General features: G+C 42.7%; 1 protein-coding gene across 2 annotated transcripts in view; it reads left to right on the top strand.

The window, feature by feature from the left end:
* LOC124777058 overlaps positions 1-18,504 on the top strand; it is a 159,581-nt gene that overhangs the window by 71,751 nt on the left and 69,326 nt on the right. The gene's annotated exons all lie outside the window — the stretch shown is intronic.

Below are 18,504 nucleotides of genomic sequence, written 5' to 3'. Positions count from 1 at the left end.
GGGAAGACGAAAGGAAGTGGGTTTTAAGGGAGAGGGTAAGGAGTCATTCCAATCCCGGGAGCAGAAAGACTTACCTTAGGGGGAAAAAGGGACAGGTATACACTCGCACACACGCACATATCCATCCACACATACAGACACAAGCAGACATATTTAAAGACAAAGAGTTTGGGCAGAGATGTCAGTCGAGATAGAAGTGTAGAGGCAAAGAAGTTGTTGAAAGACAGGTGAGGTATGAGTGGCGGCAACTTGAAATTAGCGGAGATTGAGGCCTGGCGGATGACGAGAAGAGAGGATATACTGAAGGGCAAGTTCCCATCTCCGGAGTTCGGATAGGTTGGTGTTGGTGGGAAGTATCCAGATAACCCGGACGGTGTAACACTGTGCCAAGATGTGCTGGCTGTGCACCAAGGCATGTTTAGCCACAGGGTGATCCTCATTACCAACAAACACTGTCTGCCTGTGTCCATTCATGCGAATGGACAGTTTGTTGCTGGTCATTCCCACATAGAATGCATCACAGTGTAGGCAGGTCAGTTGGTAAATCACGTGGGTGCTTTCACACGTGGCTCTGCCTCTGATCGTGTACACCTTCCGGGTTACAGGACTGGAGTAGGTGGTGGTGGGAGGGTGCATGGGACAGGTTTTGCATCGGGGGCGGTTACAAGGATAGGAGCCAGAGGGTAGGGAAGGTGGTTTGGGGATTTCGTAGGGATGAACTAACAGGTTACGAAGGTTAGGTGGACGGCGGAAAGACACTCTTGGCGGAGTGGGGAGGATTTCATGAAGGATGGATCTCATTTCAGGGCAGGATTTGAGGAAGTCGTATCCCTGCTGGAGAGCCACATTCAGAGTCTGGTCCAGTCCTGGAAAGTATCCTGTCACAAGTGGGGCACTTTTGTGGTTCTTCTGTGGGGGATTCTGGGTTTGAGGGGACGAGGAAGTGGCTCTGGTTATTTGCTTTTGTACCAGGTCGGGAGGGTAGTTGCGGGATGTGAAAGCTGTTTTCAGGTTGTTGGTGTAATGATTCAGGGATTCCGGACTGGAGCAGATTCGTTTGCCACGAAGACCTAGGCTGTAGGGAAGGGACCGTTTGATGTGGAATGGGTGGCAGCTGTCATAATGGAGGTACTGTTGCTTGTTGGTGGGTTTGATGTGGACGGACGTGTGAAGTTGGCCATTGGACAGGTGGAGGTCAACGTCAAGGAAAGTAGCATGGGATTTGGAGTAGGACCAGGTGAAACTGATGGAACCAAAGGAGTTAAGGTTGGAGAGGAAATTCTGGAGTTCTTCTTCACTGTGAGTCCAGATCATGAAGATGTCATCAATAAATCTGTACCAAACTTTGGGTTGGCAGACTTGGGTAACCAAGAAGGCTTCCTCTAAGCGACCCATGAATAGGTTGGCGTACGAGGGGGCCATCCTGGTGCCCATGGCTGTTCCCTTTAATTGTTGGTATGTCTGGCCCTCAAAAGTGAAGAAGTTGTGGGTCAGGATGAAGCTGGCTAAGGTGATGAGGAAAGAGGTTTTAGGTAGGGTGGCAGGTGATCGGCGTGAAAGGAAATGCTCCATCGCAGCGAGGCCCTGGACGTGCGGAATATTTGTGTATAAGGACGTGGCATCAATGGTTACAAGGATGGTTTCCGGGGGTAACAGATTGGGTAAGGATTCCAGGCGTTCAAGGAAGTGGTTGGTGTCCTTGATGAAGGATGGGAGACTGCATGTAATGGGTTGAAGGTGTTGATCTACGTAGGCAGAGATACGCTCTGTGGGGGCTTGGTAACCAGCTACAATGGGGCGGCCGGGATGATTGGGTTTGTGGATTTTAGGAAGAAGGTAGAAGGTAGGGGTGCGGGGTGTCGGTGGGGTCAGGAGGTTGATGGAGTCAGGTGAAAGGTTTTGCAGGGGGCCTAAGTTTCTGAGGATTCCTTGAAGCTCCGCCTGGACATCGGGAATGGGGTTACCTTGGCAAACTTTGTATGTGGTGTTGTCTGAAAGCTGACGCAGTCCCTCAGCCACATACTCCCGACGATCAAGTACCACGGTCGTGGAACCCTTGTCCGCCGGAAGAATGACGATGGATCGGTCAGCCTTCAGATCACGGATAGCCTGGGCTTCAGCAGTGGTGATGTTGGGTGTAGGATTAAGGTTTTTTAAGAAGGATTGAGATGCAAGGCTGGAAGTCAGAAATTCCTGGAAGGTTTGGAGAGGGTGATTTTGAGGAAGAGGAGGTGGGTCCCGCTGTGACGGAGGACGGAACTGTTCCAGGCAGGGTTCAATTTGGATGGTGTCTTGAGGAGTCGGATCATTAGGAGTAGGATCATTTTTCTTCGTGGCAAAGTGATACTTCCAGCAGAGAGTACGAGTGTAGGACAGTAAATCTTTGACGAGGGCCGTTTGGTTGAATCTGGGAGTGGGGCTGAAGGTGAGGCCTTTGGATAGGACAGAGGTTTCGGATTGAGAGAGAGGTTTGGAGGAAAGGTTAACTACTGAATTGGGGTGTTGTGGTTCCAGATTGTGTTGATCGGAATTTTGAGGTTTTGGAGGGAGTGGAGCTGGAAGTGGGAGATTGAGTAGATGGGAGAGACTGGGTTTGTGTGCAATGAGAGGAGGTTGAGGTTTGCTGGAAAGGTTGTGAAGGGTGAGTGAGTTGCCTTTCCGGAGGTGGGAAACCAGGAGATTGGATAGTTTTTTGAGGTGGAGGGTGGCATGCTGTTCTAATTTACGGTTGGCCTGTAGGAGGATGCTCTGAACAGCCGGTGTGGATGTGGGAGAGGAAAGATTAAGGACTTTTATTAAGGATAGGAGTTGACGGGTGTGTTGATTGGCTGAGTTGATGTGTAGGTGAAGGATTAGGTGGGTGAGGGCAATGGATTGTTCAGATTGGAACTGGTATAGGGACTGATGGAAGGAAGGGTTGCAGCCAGAGATGGGAACTTTGAGTGTGAGGCCTTTGGGGGTAATGCCAAATGTCAGACAAGCCTGAGAAAATAAAATATGCGAGCGTAATCTGGCTAGGGCGAAGGCATGTTTGCGGAGGGAATGTAAATAAAACTTAATGGGGTCATTGTGGGGGTGTTGTGAGGGTGACATGGTATTAGAAGGTGGAAAGTGTAACATGAGGTGAAATGAAAATGAAAATAAAAATATATGGGGAGAGATAAAGGTGAACCGGAAAGTAACTGGAGATCTGGAATGAAAAAAGGCGAAAAGGTGTTGGTTACAGCTGGGCTATGTTGGACTTGGGTTGGTAGACAACGATGTGCATAAAGGTTAGGTGGTTGTGTTGCCGCCAAAACACGTTAAAGGACGGAGAAATTCGGGAAAATTTCGAAAAAACTGCGTGTAGTATATTAAAAGGAGTGGTATTGTGGTGGCAGATTATGAAAATGAGGCTAACAATTGTCTGACGAAGAAATAATGGCGTTAAAACCTGTGGGAAGCGGCTAAAAATGATCAGTGATGTGGGAAAAACGGAAATGGAAATAAAGCGAAAGTTATTAGAAATGGCCGAAATGGTTGTTTAAAAGGTGAAAGGAGCTGTTTGTGAACTAGAAACGGTGGATATTATAGCGGCGGTAGTGCTGAAAGCGGCAAAAAAATATTTTTTTGGTTATGGTTTGGAAGTGGGTTACGTATTGTTGAGTATATATATAGGCGGGATAAAATAGTATAGCAGATTACGGTAAAAAGGAGAAGGTGAATACAAAGTGAAACTACTGGCAAAAACAGAAAGAGGAAAATAAGACGACAGAAAAGATTTCGAAATGCAACAGTGACAATAACAAACGTAATTGTTGGATTCAAATTAATGATATCAATATAATGGAAGGAAACATTCCACGTGGGAAAAATTATATATAAAAACAAAGATGAGGTGACTTACCGAACAAAAGCGCTGGCAGGTCGATAGACACACAAACAAACACAAACATACACACAAAATTCAAGCTTTCGCAACAAACTGTTGCCTCATCAGGAAAGAGGGAAGGAGAGGGGAAGACGAAAGGAAGTGGGTTTTAAGGGAGAGGGTAAGGAGTCATTCCAATCCCGGGAGCAGAAAGACTTACCTTAGGGGGAAAAAGGGACAGGTATACACTCGCACACACGCACATATCCATCCACACATACAGACACAAGCAGACATATTTAAAGACAAAGAGTTTGGGCAGAGATGTCAGTCGAGATAGAAGTGTAGAGGCAAAGAAGTTGTTGAAAGACAGGTGAGGTATGAGTGGCGGCAACTTGAAATTAGCGGAGATTGAGGCCTGGCGGATGACGAGAAGAGAGGATATACTGAAGGGCAAGTTCCCATCTCCGGAGTTCGGATAGGTTGGTGTTGGTGGGAAGTATCCAGATAACCCGGACGGTGTAACACTGTGCCAAGATGTGCTGGCTGTGCACCAAGGCATGTTTAGCCACAGGGTGATCCTCATTACCAACAAACACTGTCTGCCTGTGTCCATTCATGCGAATGGACAGTTTGTTGCTGGTCATTCCCACATAGAATGCATCACAGTGTAGGCAGGTCAGTTGGTAAATCACGTGGGTGCTTTCACACGTGGCTCTGCCTCTGATCGTGTACACCTTCCGGGTTACAGGACTGGAGTAGGTGGTGGTGGGAGGGTGCATGGGACAGGTTTTGCATCGGGGGCGGTTACAAGGATAGGAGCCAGAGGGTAGGGAAGGTGGTTTGGGGATTTCGTAGGGATGAACTAACAGGTTACGAAGGTTAGGTGGACGGCGGAAAGACACTCTTGGCGGAGTGGGGAGGATTTCATGAAGGATGGATCTCATTTCAGGGCAGGATTTGAGGAAGTCGTATCCCTGCTGGAGAGCCACATTCAGAGTCTGGTCCAGTCCTGGAAAGTATCCTGTCACAAGTGGGGCACTTTTGTGGTTCTTCTGTGGGGGATTCTGGGTTTGAGGGGACGAGGAAGTGGCTCTGGTTATTTGCTTTTGTACCAGGTCGGGAGGGTAGTTGCGGGATGTGAAAGCTGTTTTCAGGTTGTTGGTGTAATGATTCAGGGATTCCGGACTGGAGCAGATTCGTTTGCCACGAAGACCTAGGCTGTAGGGAAGGGACCGTTTGATGTGGAATGGGTGGCAGCTGTCATAATGGAGGTACTGTTGCTTGTTGGTGGGTTTGATGTGGACGGACGTGTGAAGTTGGCCATTGGACAGGTGGAGGTCAACGTCAAGGAAAGTAGCATGGGATTTGGAGTAGGACCAGGTGAAACTGATGGAACCAAAGGAGTTAAGGTTGGAGAGGAAATTCTGGAGTTCTTCTTCACTGTGAGTCCAGATCATGAAGATGTCATCAATAAATCTGTACCAAACTTTGGGTTGGCAGACTTGGGTAACCAAGAAGGCTTCCTCTAAGCGACCCATGAATAGGTTGGCGTACGAGGGGGCCATCCTGGTGCCCATGGCTGTTCCCTTTAATTGTTGGTATGTCTGGCCCTCAAAAGTGAAGAAGTTGTGGGTCAGGATGAAGCTGGCTAAGGTGATGAGGAAAGAGGTTTTAGGTAGGGTGGCAGGTGATCGGCGTGAAAGGAAATGCTCCATCGCAGCGAGGCCCTGGACGTGCGGACAAGGGTTCCACGACCGTGGTACTTGATCGTCGGGAGTATGTGGCTGAGGGACTGCGTCAGCTTTCAGACAACACCACATACAAAGTTTGCCAAGGTAACCCCATTCCCGATGTCCAGGCGGAGCTTCAAGGAATCCTCAGAAACTTAGGCCCCCTGCAAAACCTTTCACCTGACTCCATCAACCTCCTGACCCCACCGACACCCCGCACCCCTACCTTCTACCTTCTTCCTAAAATCCACAAACCCAATCATCCCGGCCGCCCCATTGTAGCTGGTTACCAAGCCCCCACAGAGCGTATCTCTGCCTACGTAGATCAACACCTTCAACCCATTACATGCAGTCTCCCATCCTTCATCAAGGACACCAACCACTTCCTTGAACGCCTGGAATCCTTACCCAATCTGTTACCCCCGGAAACCATCCTTGTAACCATTGATGCCACGTCCTTATACACAAATATTCCGCACGTCCAGGGCCTCGCTGCGATGGAGCATTTCCTTTCACGCCGATCACCTGCCACCCTACCTAAAACCTCTTTCCTCATCACCTTAGCCAGCTTCATCCTGACCCACAACTTCTTCACTTTTGAGGGCCAGACATACCAACAATTAAAGGGAACAGCCGTGGGCACCAGGATGGCCCCCTCGTACGCCAACCTATTCATGGGTCGCTTAGAGGAAGCCTTCTTGGTTACCCAAGTCTGCCAACCCAAAGTTTGGTACAGATTTATTGATGACATCTTCATGATCTGGACTCACAGTGAAGAAGAACTCCAGAATTTCCTCTCCAACCTTAACTCCTTTGGTTCCATCAGTTTCACCTGGTCCTACTCCAAATCCCATGCTACTTTCCTTGACGTTGACCTCCACCTGTCCAATGGCCAACTTCACACGTCCGTCCACATCAAACCCACCAACAAGCAACAGTACCTCCATTATGACAGCTGCCACCCATTCCACATCAAACGGTCCCTTCCCTACAGCCTAGGTCTTCGTGGCAAACGAATCTGCTCCAGTCCGGAATCCCTGAATCATTACACCAACAACCTGAAAACAGCTTTCACATCCCGCAACTACCCTCCCGACCTGGTACAAAAGCAAATAACCAGAGCCACTTCCTCGTCCCCTCAAACCCAGAATCCCCCACAGAAGAACCACAAAAGTGCCCCACTTGTGACAGGATACTTTCCAGGACTGGACCAGACTCTGAATGTGGCTCTCCAGCAGGGATACGACTTCCTCAAATCCTGCCCTGAAATGAGATCCATCCTTCATGAAATCCTCCCCACTCCGCCAAGAGTGTCTTTCCGCCGTCCACCTAACCTTCGTAACCTGTTAGTTCATCCCTACGAAATCCCCAAACCACCTTCCCTACCCTCTGGCTCCTATCCTTGTAACCGCCCCCGATGCAAAACCTGTCCCATGCACCCTCCCACCACCACCTACTCCAGTCCTGTAACCCGGAAGGTGTACACGATCAGAGGCAGAGCCACGTGTGAAAGCACCCACGTGATTTACCAACTGACCTGCCTACACTGTGATGCATTCTATGTGGGAATGACCAGCAACAAACTGTCCATTCGCATGAATGGACACAGGCAGACAGTGTTTGTTGGTAATGAGGATCACCCTGTGGCTAAACATGCCTTGGTGCACAGCCAGCACATCTTGGCACAGTGTTACACCGTCCGGGTTATCTGGATACTTCCCACCAACACCAACCTATCCGAACTCCGGAGATGGGAACTTGCCCTTCAGTATATCCTCTCTTCTCGTCATCCGCCAGGCCTCAATCTCCGCTAATTTCAAGTTGCCGCCACTCATACCTCACCTGTCTTTCAACAACTTCTTTGCCTCTACACTTCTATCTCGACTGACATCTCTGCCCAAACTCTTTGTCTTTAAATATGTCTGCTTGTGTCTGTATGTGTGGATGGATATGTGCGTGTGTGCGAGTGTATACCTGTCCCTTTTTCCCCCTAAGGTAAGTCTTTCTGCTCCCGGGATTGGAATGACTCCTTACCCTCTCCCTTAAAACCCACTTCCTTTCGTCTTCCCCTCTCCTTCCCTCTTTCCTGATGAGGCAACAGTTTGTTGCGAAAGCTTGAATTTTGTGTGTATGTTTGTGTTTGTTTGTGTGTCTATCGACCTGCCAGCGCTTTTGTTCGGTAAGTCACCTCATCTTTGTTTTTATATATAAATCACAAAATCCTTTGAAATAAATTAGTATTGAGGGTAACAGGAAGTACTGCAAATTGGTTGAAATCCTACATCACTGATAGGAAATAAAGGGTATCATTGGGAAAGAGACATGTATTACACTATCTGTACTTTGCAAACCACCACAAGGAGTATGGCAGAGGATATGCCCCATTATACTAGTTGTGCGTCATCCAACTGGGAACTAGTTACATTTGGTTTCCCATAAGGTTCCGTCTTAGTCACTACTTTTTCTTGGGTGTGTTAATGACCCTCTTTATCTGTAACATTACCAGATACCAAGTTTATTTTGTTTGCGGATGATACTAACAATAAATTACATATCAAGTATAGTTTTGGAAAGATGAGTTAATGAAATTGTTATGGACATTAGTAAATGTTTCCTAACAAGTTCTTTGTCATGAAACATTTAAAAAACACACTGCATGCCGTTCAGAACTTGGAAGTGGTTTCCCACCAATATGTGCCCAAAGTTAAGGATAAACAGACTGAAGTAGTCTACTGACAGTGTTAAATTCTTGAGATTACAACTTGATAATAAATTCAACTGGGATGAGCATACCACGGAACTGCTGAGGCCCCTAAACAGATCTGTATTTGCAATATTTACCTTATCTGATGTAGGGGATATAAAAATAAAAAAGCTTGTGTACTATGCTTACTTTCATTCCATATTGTCATACAGGATTATGTTCTGTGGTAATCATCAAGCCAAGCTAAAGTCTTCCACATCCAAAAATATATACTAAGCATTATTTGTGGTGTGAACTCAAGAACATCCTGCAGAGACCTCTGCCGCCAGCTAGAGATATTAACTATTGCTTCCCAATATATTTCTTCCATAATGAAATTTGTCATTAAAAGTACCTCTCTTTCTCAAACAAATAACTCAGTTCATGGAATCAGTACTAGAAATAAGAGATTCAAAGTTACTGACTCTGGTCCAGAATGGTGTTCATTACTCAGGAGAAGACATTTTCAATAACTGACCAGCAGCAATAAAAAGTTTAACCACTAATAAAGTTCAGTTTAAGAGGATCCAAAAGGATTTATTGGAGGCCAACATCATCCACGGCACTGATGAATTTCTTAGGGGAACCAACTGGTGGGTATATGTTGTTAATGATGTCAGTAGTAATACATTCTGACTTCTCAGTTTGGTCTAGCAATGCAATCATTGTAAAAAGGTGAAAAATGATTGTTTTAGTTGGAGATATGTGGCCACAATAGTCTGAGAATTATCATGTGCTCCTCGTGTATTGAACATTTGTATGTTTAACAAGTTTCTTATTACCTTTGAAATAGAAATATGCTCAAGTTTTTTATTTATTTTTTATCTGTGAGGACCATTTCACTTGGGATATGTGGAAGGTACATTATCAGATTTGGTTCTCTTTGGGAATATTTGTGTATTCTTGTTTTTCTGACAAGCTCTGCATCCTGTAGGATCTCCTTTCTATCGATCCATTGGAATGAAAAGTACATCTAATCTAATCTAATCTGAAACTTGTGGGATGCATATACATATTGAATAGCATAAAAAGGCATGGAATTTCAAGTGAGTGACTATATCTTTTCTTGCTGAATTATACGCACTTCTACAAGAGCACAGAGTATGATTTAATCATAGCTAACACTTGGTTTAAAAATCATGAAAGAAGATTGTATATGTGGAAGAGATCTGGAGACACTGGAAGGTTTCAGATTGATTATGTGATGTTAGACAGAGATTTAGGAACAAGGTTTCAAATTGTAAGACATTTCCAGGGGCAGATGTGGACTCTGACCACAATTTATTGGTTATGAACTGTAGATTAACAATGAAGAAACTGCAAAAAGGTAGGAATTTAGGAGATGGTATCTGAATAACTGAAAGAACCAGAGATTGTAGAGAGCTTCAGAGAGACCATTAGGTACGATTGACAAGAACAGGTGAAAGGAATACAGTAGAAGAAGAACAGCTAGCTTTGAGAGATGAAATACTGAAGACAGCAGAGGATCAAGTTGGTAAAAAGACAAGGGCTAGTAGAAATTCTTGGGTAAGACAAGAGATATTTAATGTAATTGATGAAAGGAGAAAATGTAAAACTGCAGTTAATGTACAGGTGAAAGGGAATACAAATATCTCAAAAATGAGATCAACAGGAAGTGCAAAATGGCTAAGCAGGAATGGCTAGAGGACACGTGTAATGATGTAGAAACATATATCACTAGGGATAAGAAAGATGGCGCCTACAGGAAAATTAGAGACACCTTTGGACAAAGGAGAACCACCTGTGTGAATATCAAGAACTCAAATGGAAAATGAGTCCTAAGCAAAGAAGGGAAAACAGGAAGGTGGAAGGGGTATATAGAGGTTGTACTTGAGGGCAATATAATGGAAATGGAAGAGGATGTAGATGAAGATGAAATGGGAGATATGATAATTTGTGAAGAATTTGACAGAGCACTGAAAGATCCAAGTCAAAACAAGGCCCCCGGAATAGATAACGTTCTTTTAGAACTACTGATAGCCTTGCTAGAGCCAGCCATGACAAAGCTCTTCCATCTGGTGAGCAAGATGTATGAGACAGGTGAAATACCCTCATACTTCAAGAAGAATATAATTATACCAATTGCAATGAAAGCAGGTGATGACAGATGTGAAAATTACCGAACTATCAGTTTCATAAATACTAACATGAAGTCTTGACAGATGAATGGGAAAACTGGTAGAAGTCAACCAAAGGGAAGATCATTTTGGATACCAGAGAAATGTGGGAACACATGAGGCACTACTAACCCCCATGACTTCTAATAGAAGATAGGTTAAGGAAAGGCAAACCTAAATTCATAGCATTTGTAAGATTTAGAGAAAGCTTTCGACAGTGTTGACCAGAATATTCTCTTTCAAATTCTAAAGGTGGGAGGGGTATTTACAATTTGTACGGAAACCAGATGGCAATTGTAGGAGTTGAGGGGCTGGAAAGGGAAGCAGTGGTTGAGAAGGAAGTGAGACAGGGATGTAGCCTATCCCTTATGTTATTCAATTTGTACATTGCACAGCAGTAAAGGAAACAAAAGAACAATTTGGTGTAGGAATTAAAGTCCAGGAAGAATAAATAAAAACTTTTGAGGTTTGCCAATGACATTGTAATTCTGCCAGAGGCAGCAAAGGACTTGGAAGAGGAATGGAATGGACAGTGTCTTAAAAGAAGAATATAAGATGAACATCAATGAAAGCAAAATGTGGATAACGGAATGTAGTTGAATTAAATCAGGTGATGTTGAGGGAACTATATTAGGAAATGAGAAACTTAAGTAGTAGATGAATTTTGCCATTTCAGAAACAAAGTAACTGATGATGGTCAAAGTTGGGAGGATAAACAATGTAGACTGGCTATAGCAAGAAAAGCGTTTCTGAAGAAGAGAAAGATGTTAACATCAAATGTAGATTTAAGTGTCAGAAAGTCTTTTTTGAAAGTACTTGTGTGGAGTGTAGCCATGTAGGGGTGTGAAACATGGATGATAAACTGTGTAGACAAGGAGAGAATAGAAGCTTTCAAAATGTGGTGCTACAGAAGAGTGCTGAAGATTAGATGGGTAGATAATGTAACTAATGAGGAAGTGCCAAATAGAATTGGGAAGAAGAGGAATTTGTGGCACAGCTTTACTAGAAGAAGGGAATGGTTGGCAGGACAAATTCTGAGGCATCAAGGGATTACCAAATTAGTACTGGAGGGAAGTGTGGAGGGTAAAAATTGTAGATGGAGACCAATAGATGAATACAGCAAGCAGATTCAGAACAACATAGGTTGCAGTAGTTACTCGGACATGGTGAGGCTTGCACAGGATAGAGCAGCATGGAGAGTTGCATCAAACCAGCCTTTTGACTGAACAACACAACAACAGACGACAACAAGAGCGTTACCTGCGGCTGTCCACAAGAGTATTTGCCCATGTACAACTTTATTTGTTGTTTTCAATCTGTAACTTCTATTATAGTAATATCATCTTCCTAGGGGGCCACACAGCAGTCTGATTTTTATAATTTTTTAATATCTACAGTACATGAAGTTCAGAGAAAAATATCAATATTCCAAACTTGTTAAATGCGACTCTCAAAAATTCTCGAGAAAATCAAGTTTTAAGTTCTTTCAGCAATTTGAATTCCACTGAAGGTAGGGCAGTTTTCGGCATGCTGTCAGTAATGCTCGAGAGTGGTAATTGCTGGATTGCATCTTGTTTCAGTCATTATATTATTTTCTGTTCATTTCAGAAACTTATGTCATTTAAATATATAATTCATTAAATACATGATAGTTAATGCATATTTGATTATCATTTTTATGGAGATTGCTTGTGAGCTGAGGACAAAGGCGATACTAGGTTATGGGGAGATTTAACTGTACTTGTTATCAGTGAGTGTTTAGAAACTTTGCAGCATGCATGTTAATATTAGTTGTCAATGTTGATAACAGTTGCTCAAACTGGGGTCCCATGCCACTGGTTCAACAGTCACACACACACTCGCACTGTGGAGCGGACCACAGCTTCTTTCAGCGAATTCCACAATATTTGGAAGGGATATGATGTCTTTTGCAAGAGACAGTTGTGGCTGTAATAGGATTTCAGCATTGCTGAAGCAGCAGATAGTGTTTTGTGGTATTGTGCATGAAAGGCCTCTTACACAGCAAAAAGACTGTAATGTCAGATGTGGACAATGACAATTTGCCAGGTCCTTCAATGTTACAGGAAGATGGTGTTGAAGATTCCTTATGCAGTGAAGCTTCAATATATGCATTATTGATGCCCTTGTACATTACGAGCAAATTCTCACAGGAAATAAACTCATCAAAGTAACACCATTGGCAGTATTCCTGAAGTGGCAATGCTACTAATAGAAGACTTAATATGTTGTAACATACGAAGAGTTCATTATGTTCAACATTATGGACAAAGAAAATGTTTTTGATGACGTGTACCGTAAATAGAAATATGAAGTTCTGCATTTTCATATAACATAATTAGATACATGTTAATTGGCATATATGTGATGAATTTTATTTGTAAATGACATAGGTATTCAAGTTGAATTGTGTGGGAAAAAAAAGGAGACAGGAACGAGACACGAACCAGTGATCCAGCGTTTACTTGTGTTGAGCACTACGGTCAAGAATAGCTACATTTAGTGAATTAAAGTCACTGGGAGAATTTCAGAATTTTTACCTCAAGAATTTTTGGGAGGTGCATCAGACTGCTTTCCAAGATTGGTATTTGAGTTCTGAACTTCATGTACCATAAATATAAAAAAATTACAAAAATCTGATTGATGTGTGGTCCCCTTGTTACATTGAATTGTCTGGAAGGGGAATTCCATGCATGGTATGCCATTTTTTAACATTTTTTTCATTTGTAATAATACTAATAGTGAACGTGACCTTTTTTGTAGTAAATCACTATTTTCTTCCTGTAAAGCTGACAAACGATTTGTCTCTTGGCCTTTTCTGTATTCTTAAATGCATCTCTTCAGTTTGGTAAAATAATTTTTTCCAATGGTTTCAGCTTTCATTACTTGTTGCAATTCATTTTAGCTGCATAAAGGAAACAACAAAATTAATTTAATAATCAATCAATGGAAAATCCAGAATGGAATGTAACAGTATTATGAAAAGGAAAGCTGACACTCACCATATAGCGGAGATGCTGAGTCGCAGATAGGCACAACAAAAAGATTGTCACAAATAAAGTTTTTGGCCCAAAAGGCCTTTGTCACACACACACACACACACACACACACACACACACACACATACACACACACACATCACACCAGGGTGTCTACGACCCGGGAAATCCGGGATAAACCCGGGGAATTTTTTCATCCGGGAGGAAACCGGGAAAAACCTGGGAATTTTTCGGAATTCCGGGAATTTTCATTGTTTTAGCTTTCAGTAAAATTTTTGTAATTTTGACTGCAGAATTGATTCTCTAGCAAAGAATGTTATTGTATCCTGCTACTGGAGAATGATACTGCAGCAAGAAAATATAAACGAGAGGGAAAAAAATAAAACTTAGGGGCAAAGGAAATGTGCAATTTACAACAACAAAACAACGTGCACGCACAAGCGTCTGCAAATAGCAAAAATATGTCAAAGGCCGTAGGGCGCAGACTAATTCTTCGTAACAATAAACGGCTTGCTATGAGCATGACATCACAACTGTTCACGTAAGGTTCGTTTGACCAATTGCCAGCGGTCTGTTGCGCATGCGCATTTGACTCGCGTATAAGCTGTACCTTCTCCCGCTACTTGAAGTTTGGCTGTTAGCTGTATCGGTAGTAGCAGCAAGCAGCCAGATGCAAACGAGAAAAATTTTTCTCCCGTGCCCTAGCTGCCAGATTCACGCTTGCACAGAGTTGTAGTGGGGAGGGGGTTCTCCACGTAACCCGTGTTTACGTTAAGTGATTTCGCTGCTTCTCTTTGTGTATAGCTCCCACATCAAATGAAAACAAAACGGATTTATGTGGCCGGAAGTTATCAAGTGAATTAAAATACATTCACATAATTACGGAGGGCAAAAATATATTATTAATTTTAGTTTTCTGATTTTATTTTATTACAAGTTTGTAGCAGTCAAGCATTAATCCCCTTGCAGAACAGTGAAGTTAATTGTGCAAGTTCGCTAAAGAAATTTGGCTTTATTAATCTTTCCGCTGAGGCAGTCATTTTATTTGAAACGAAGTGTTTCATTCTACAGTATTGCCTAGTTCCAAGCGAAGCTGAATTTCAAGTGCACGTTATCATCTTCTGCCATATATGGCATTATGCCATAATAAAGAACCATAAGTGAGATCGCAGAGTACTGGTACTCCAAGAAAATTTACATCCCAAAAACCACACTGACAAGCTTAATTTACACGAACATGCGGGCTTCCTACACCAATACAGTTGCACATGCACAATAATGCCTGTTTTTCTGGCGCTCTCTGGCAACTGGTAAATCGAACCTATTTCTAACAGTCTCCGGATAGTATTGCGAATGGTGGTTAGAAAAGCGTTACTTTCAAAGTAAATTTGTTTTTACGCAAGATGAATTATGTTACGTGTGAGAAAGTGGGATGGATATGTAAATCACAGAGCATTCGAAACTGAACAGTTTGAGGACCAGTCACTTACAAGAATTTCGAGCCGAGACATTTATGTCAGAATTTTAAATTTACTGGCACATTTGTGTGATGTATCTTAAAGTATAACACACGCAAAAAAAAAAAAATATATATATATATATATACACACACACAGACACACACACACACACACACACACACACACACACACACACACACATAAAAAAATCAATATTACATGTGAAAACTTAGCTTCTGTTGTAGTGTGTTAATCTTAGAAACCAAAATTATATGTGAAAGCTTAGCTTTTCTTGTAGATATATGGTACTGTGTACATTAATGTAAACCGTTAACTTTTCGTGCAGCGTATATGTTGCTGCAAATCAAAGGTCTTTCCAAAACTTCTCTCCTTTTGTTTTTAACTAAAAGTCTCTCCAAAACTTCTCTGCCCCGTCTTTTTTTTTTTTTTCCGGGAAGTTCTGTGCGATTGTATAAAATGTTAACCATTCAAAGGATTGATAAGTTTTACATTTCCGAGGGAAAATCTACGGAAAACCTACCGTCACTTAGCACAGAAAAAGTGTATTTTCGCCCGGGAAAAAGCATATTTTTTAAACGGGATATCCGGGAGAAATCCGGGAATAATCTGGGAATTTGTTTTCCTTGTCCCCGTACACACCCTGTACGCACATGACTGCAGTCTCAGGCAACTGTAGTCACACTGCCAAAAATCCACACTGGCAGTGTGGCTACTCTTCTCTGAGACTGCACGTGTGTGTGTGTGTGTGTGTGTGTGTGTGTGTGTGTGTATATATATATATTTTTGACAATGGCCTCATGGGCTGAAAGCTTTATTTGTGAGAGTCTTTTTGTTGTGCCTATCTGTGACTCAGCATCTCCGCTATATGCTGAGTGGCAAGTTTTCTTTTCATAATATTGTTAATTTAATAATCTACAGTTATAATTAAACTAGGTAGTAAAGACCTAAGGATTATAGACACTGTCCTCTCTCTTTTCCCAGTAGTACATAGCAGCCATTTTAAGATGCCCACAAATTAGAACAGCAATATACCAATGCTTCATACCATATAATATCTGTCAGCACTACTTCATTTCTCAGCATCTCAATGAACCTCTTTGTTGCTTAATACAACATTATGCACAGAATTCTATTCTCGTCCCTAACATTGCCCAGGTAACATAATTGTTACAATGTCAAACTTGCACTGTTTATTGTACATCTTCCTTACTACAATCTTTTAATATACAAAGAACAGGCAAATACTTCATTCGATTCAGAATAACAATTTTCAACTTACTGTCAAGTACATCTTTTCTTAGCACAGTATTTTCCTGGTTTTACAAAGAATGGTTTTTTGACATTAGTAGTTGGTGAGGATAAAATTCTTTCAGGCCACTTTTTTAAAAGAGATGTTAACTCCACAATTCTGAGTAAGGATCTGAAAAATAAGCACATTTAGTGAACAACTCCCAAAAGGAGCAAAGTAAATTTTCACAGGCAGATTTTCATATTGCAGAAAACTAGAGAATTATATTTACAGATAGACGAAGACAAAAGCAAAGGCTGTGGGCAACAGTTAATTAGTGTATGAAACATTTACACATGAGAGAAACAGCATGTTTGCAAAAACCTTCTAATATCAACATATCTGACAAATATCATTAAAAGTGAAGTAGCCAGTGATTAGCACACTGGACATGCATATGAGAGGACAGTGGTTCAGATCTTTGTCCAGCCATCCAGATTTAGATTTTCTATGATTTCCCTAAATTGCTCCTGGAAAATGACAGGATGACAGAATTGTTCCTCTGAAATGGCATAGCTGATTTCCTCCCCAATCTTTGAAACAATCTGAGCTATTGCTCTATCTCTATCTCATTGTGGATAGGAGGTTAAACCCCTAATTTTTTTCCTTGCATAGCCAACCCTAGGTCAGATGGAAAAGGGGGGGGGGGGGGGTAGTAACTGCTGTGCAGTATGACCGGCACTGGAAGGTTGATGCACGATTGCAGGCCAGAGATGGCCCAAAGAGATTCAGCTGTCAAAATTAACACTTTTATTATATTCATACATCTGTGCTTTTTGGTGTGGGGTAGCGACTATGCCTTCCCCCACTGCACATGGAAGGGGCCAGGTGACCCCGCAAGATGATAGCCTCTGTCCAGTCAGCTTGCTGCAACATGCACACCCAGTTTTGCTGTTACCAGTGCTCAGTGTGTAGCATGCAGCGCCATTGCATGAGTCATGCAACAAGCACCTTGGATCAGCAGCATACAACGACATTGTTGTGGTATGGTACCCAGCTCTGTGATGAATGACTGCACCAAACAGCCATTGGCCTGTGGTGTGGCAGTCCAGGAGGCAGGTGCCATCACGGAGACCTGTACTCGTGACTGCTGCTGGTGATGGCTCCATGCTGCTTCCTTCTCTTGCATAACCCCCACATCCTGGTAGAATTGTTGGATTGGGAATGCGTGTGCCATCACAATGGCAACTATTTATACAGGATAGCAGTGCTGCTGTGAGTGCACCGTTTTATCACGTTTTCAACAATACTACTGAAACCCTTCAGTGCAGAAATCCCCTTGCCTATAGTGCAAGAACCGTGCGTTCCTGCTCTGTTGGCAGGTTTACAGATTTAACTGAGCCTACAGCTACTACAATATTAGGTGCATCGATTAGCCCAAATCTGATACACACTTGTCCTGTCCATTCAATCTAGTTCTATTTTTACTTCTGTTATTATTATTGTGACCACACGAAATAATTTCACCACAAATTCAAACGAAGTAAAACAAATGAACAAAAGTACATATCTTTCTATTGTGTGGCTTGGTTATTCAGCTGTAAGGTGACAGACGATGGATCCATAATAGGTCACAGGTTCGATTACCAGCCAGTCTTGGGATATTTGTCTGACACTTACTATTTCTTTCACATCTGACAATGTTAGCATGAAAAATATCAAACTGCACAATGGGTCAGAATCCATACCCCTGTAGCTGTCTGGGTAAGTCAGTTCAAGGCTGGAACAAGACAATTTTGCCTTGCACATTCTCAGTTTATACCTGCCACATATATTGTTTCTTTCATAGTAAAATTATTACCTTTCAAATTTATGAACCAGGTGGCATGTGTGGTGAAACAGGCACCGAGTTCCCGACTGTCACATTGTAGCAGCAATGTAGAAGTCCGAACAGTGTTTACATAACAGCTTGTACAAGACGTGTCATTTCATAGTCGGCTCTCCTTTTGATAGTATATGTTTTGCGAATTACAGAGATGGTAAAGTTGATAGGAGGATGCATAGGGCAAATCTTACTCTGGGGATGGTCTCAGGAGTAGGGGCCATAGGGTAAGGAAGTAAGTGCATAAGGAGCCATAGGGTCTAATAATGATATTGTAGAGATTGGGTGGATGACAGAAAGTGACCCTAGGTGTGGCTACTTCAACAAGGGTATGACTTCCTAAAATGATGCCCTGAAATGAGGTCTATTCTGTCAGAGATTTTGCCCATCACACCTAGAATGGCTTTCCATTGCCCTTCCCATCTCCACAGT

The sequence above is a fragment of the Schistocerca piceifrons genome, chromosome 2, assembly GCF_021461385.2.
Source record: "Schistocerca piceifrons isolate TAMUIC-IGC-003096 chromosome 2, iqSchPice1.1, whole genome shotgun sequence".
Lineage (NCBI taxonomy): Eukaryota > Metazoa > Arthropoda > Insecta > Orthoptera > Acrididae > Schistocerca > Schistocerca piceifrons.
The sequence above is the reverse complement of the archived record's forward strand: the minus strand, read 5'-3'. Positions and strand labels throughout refer to the sequence as shown.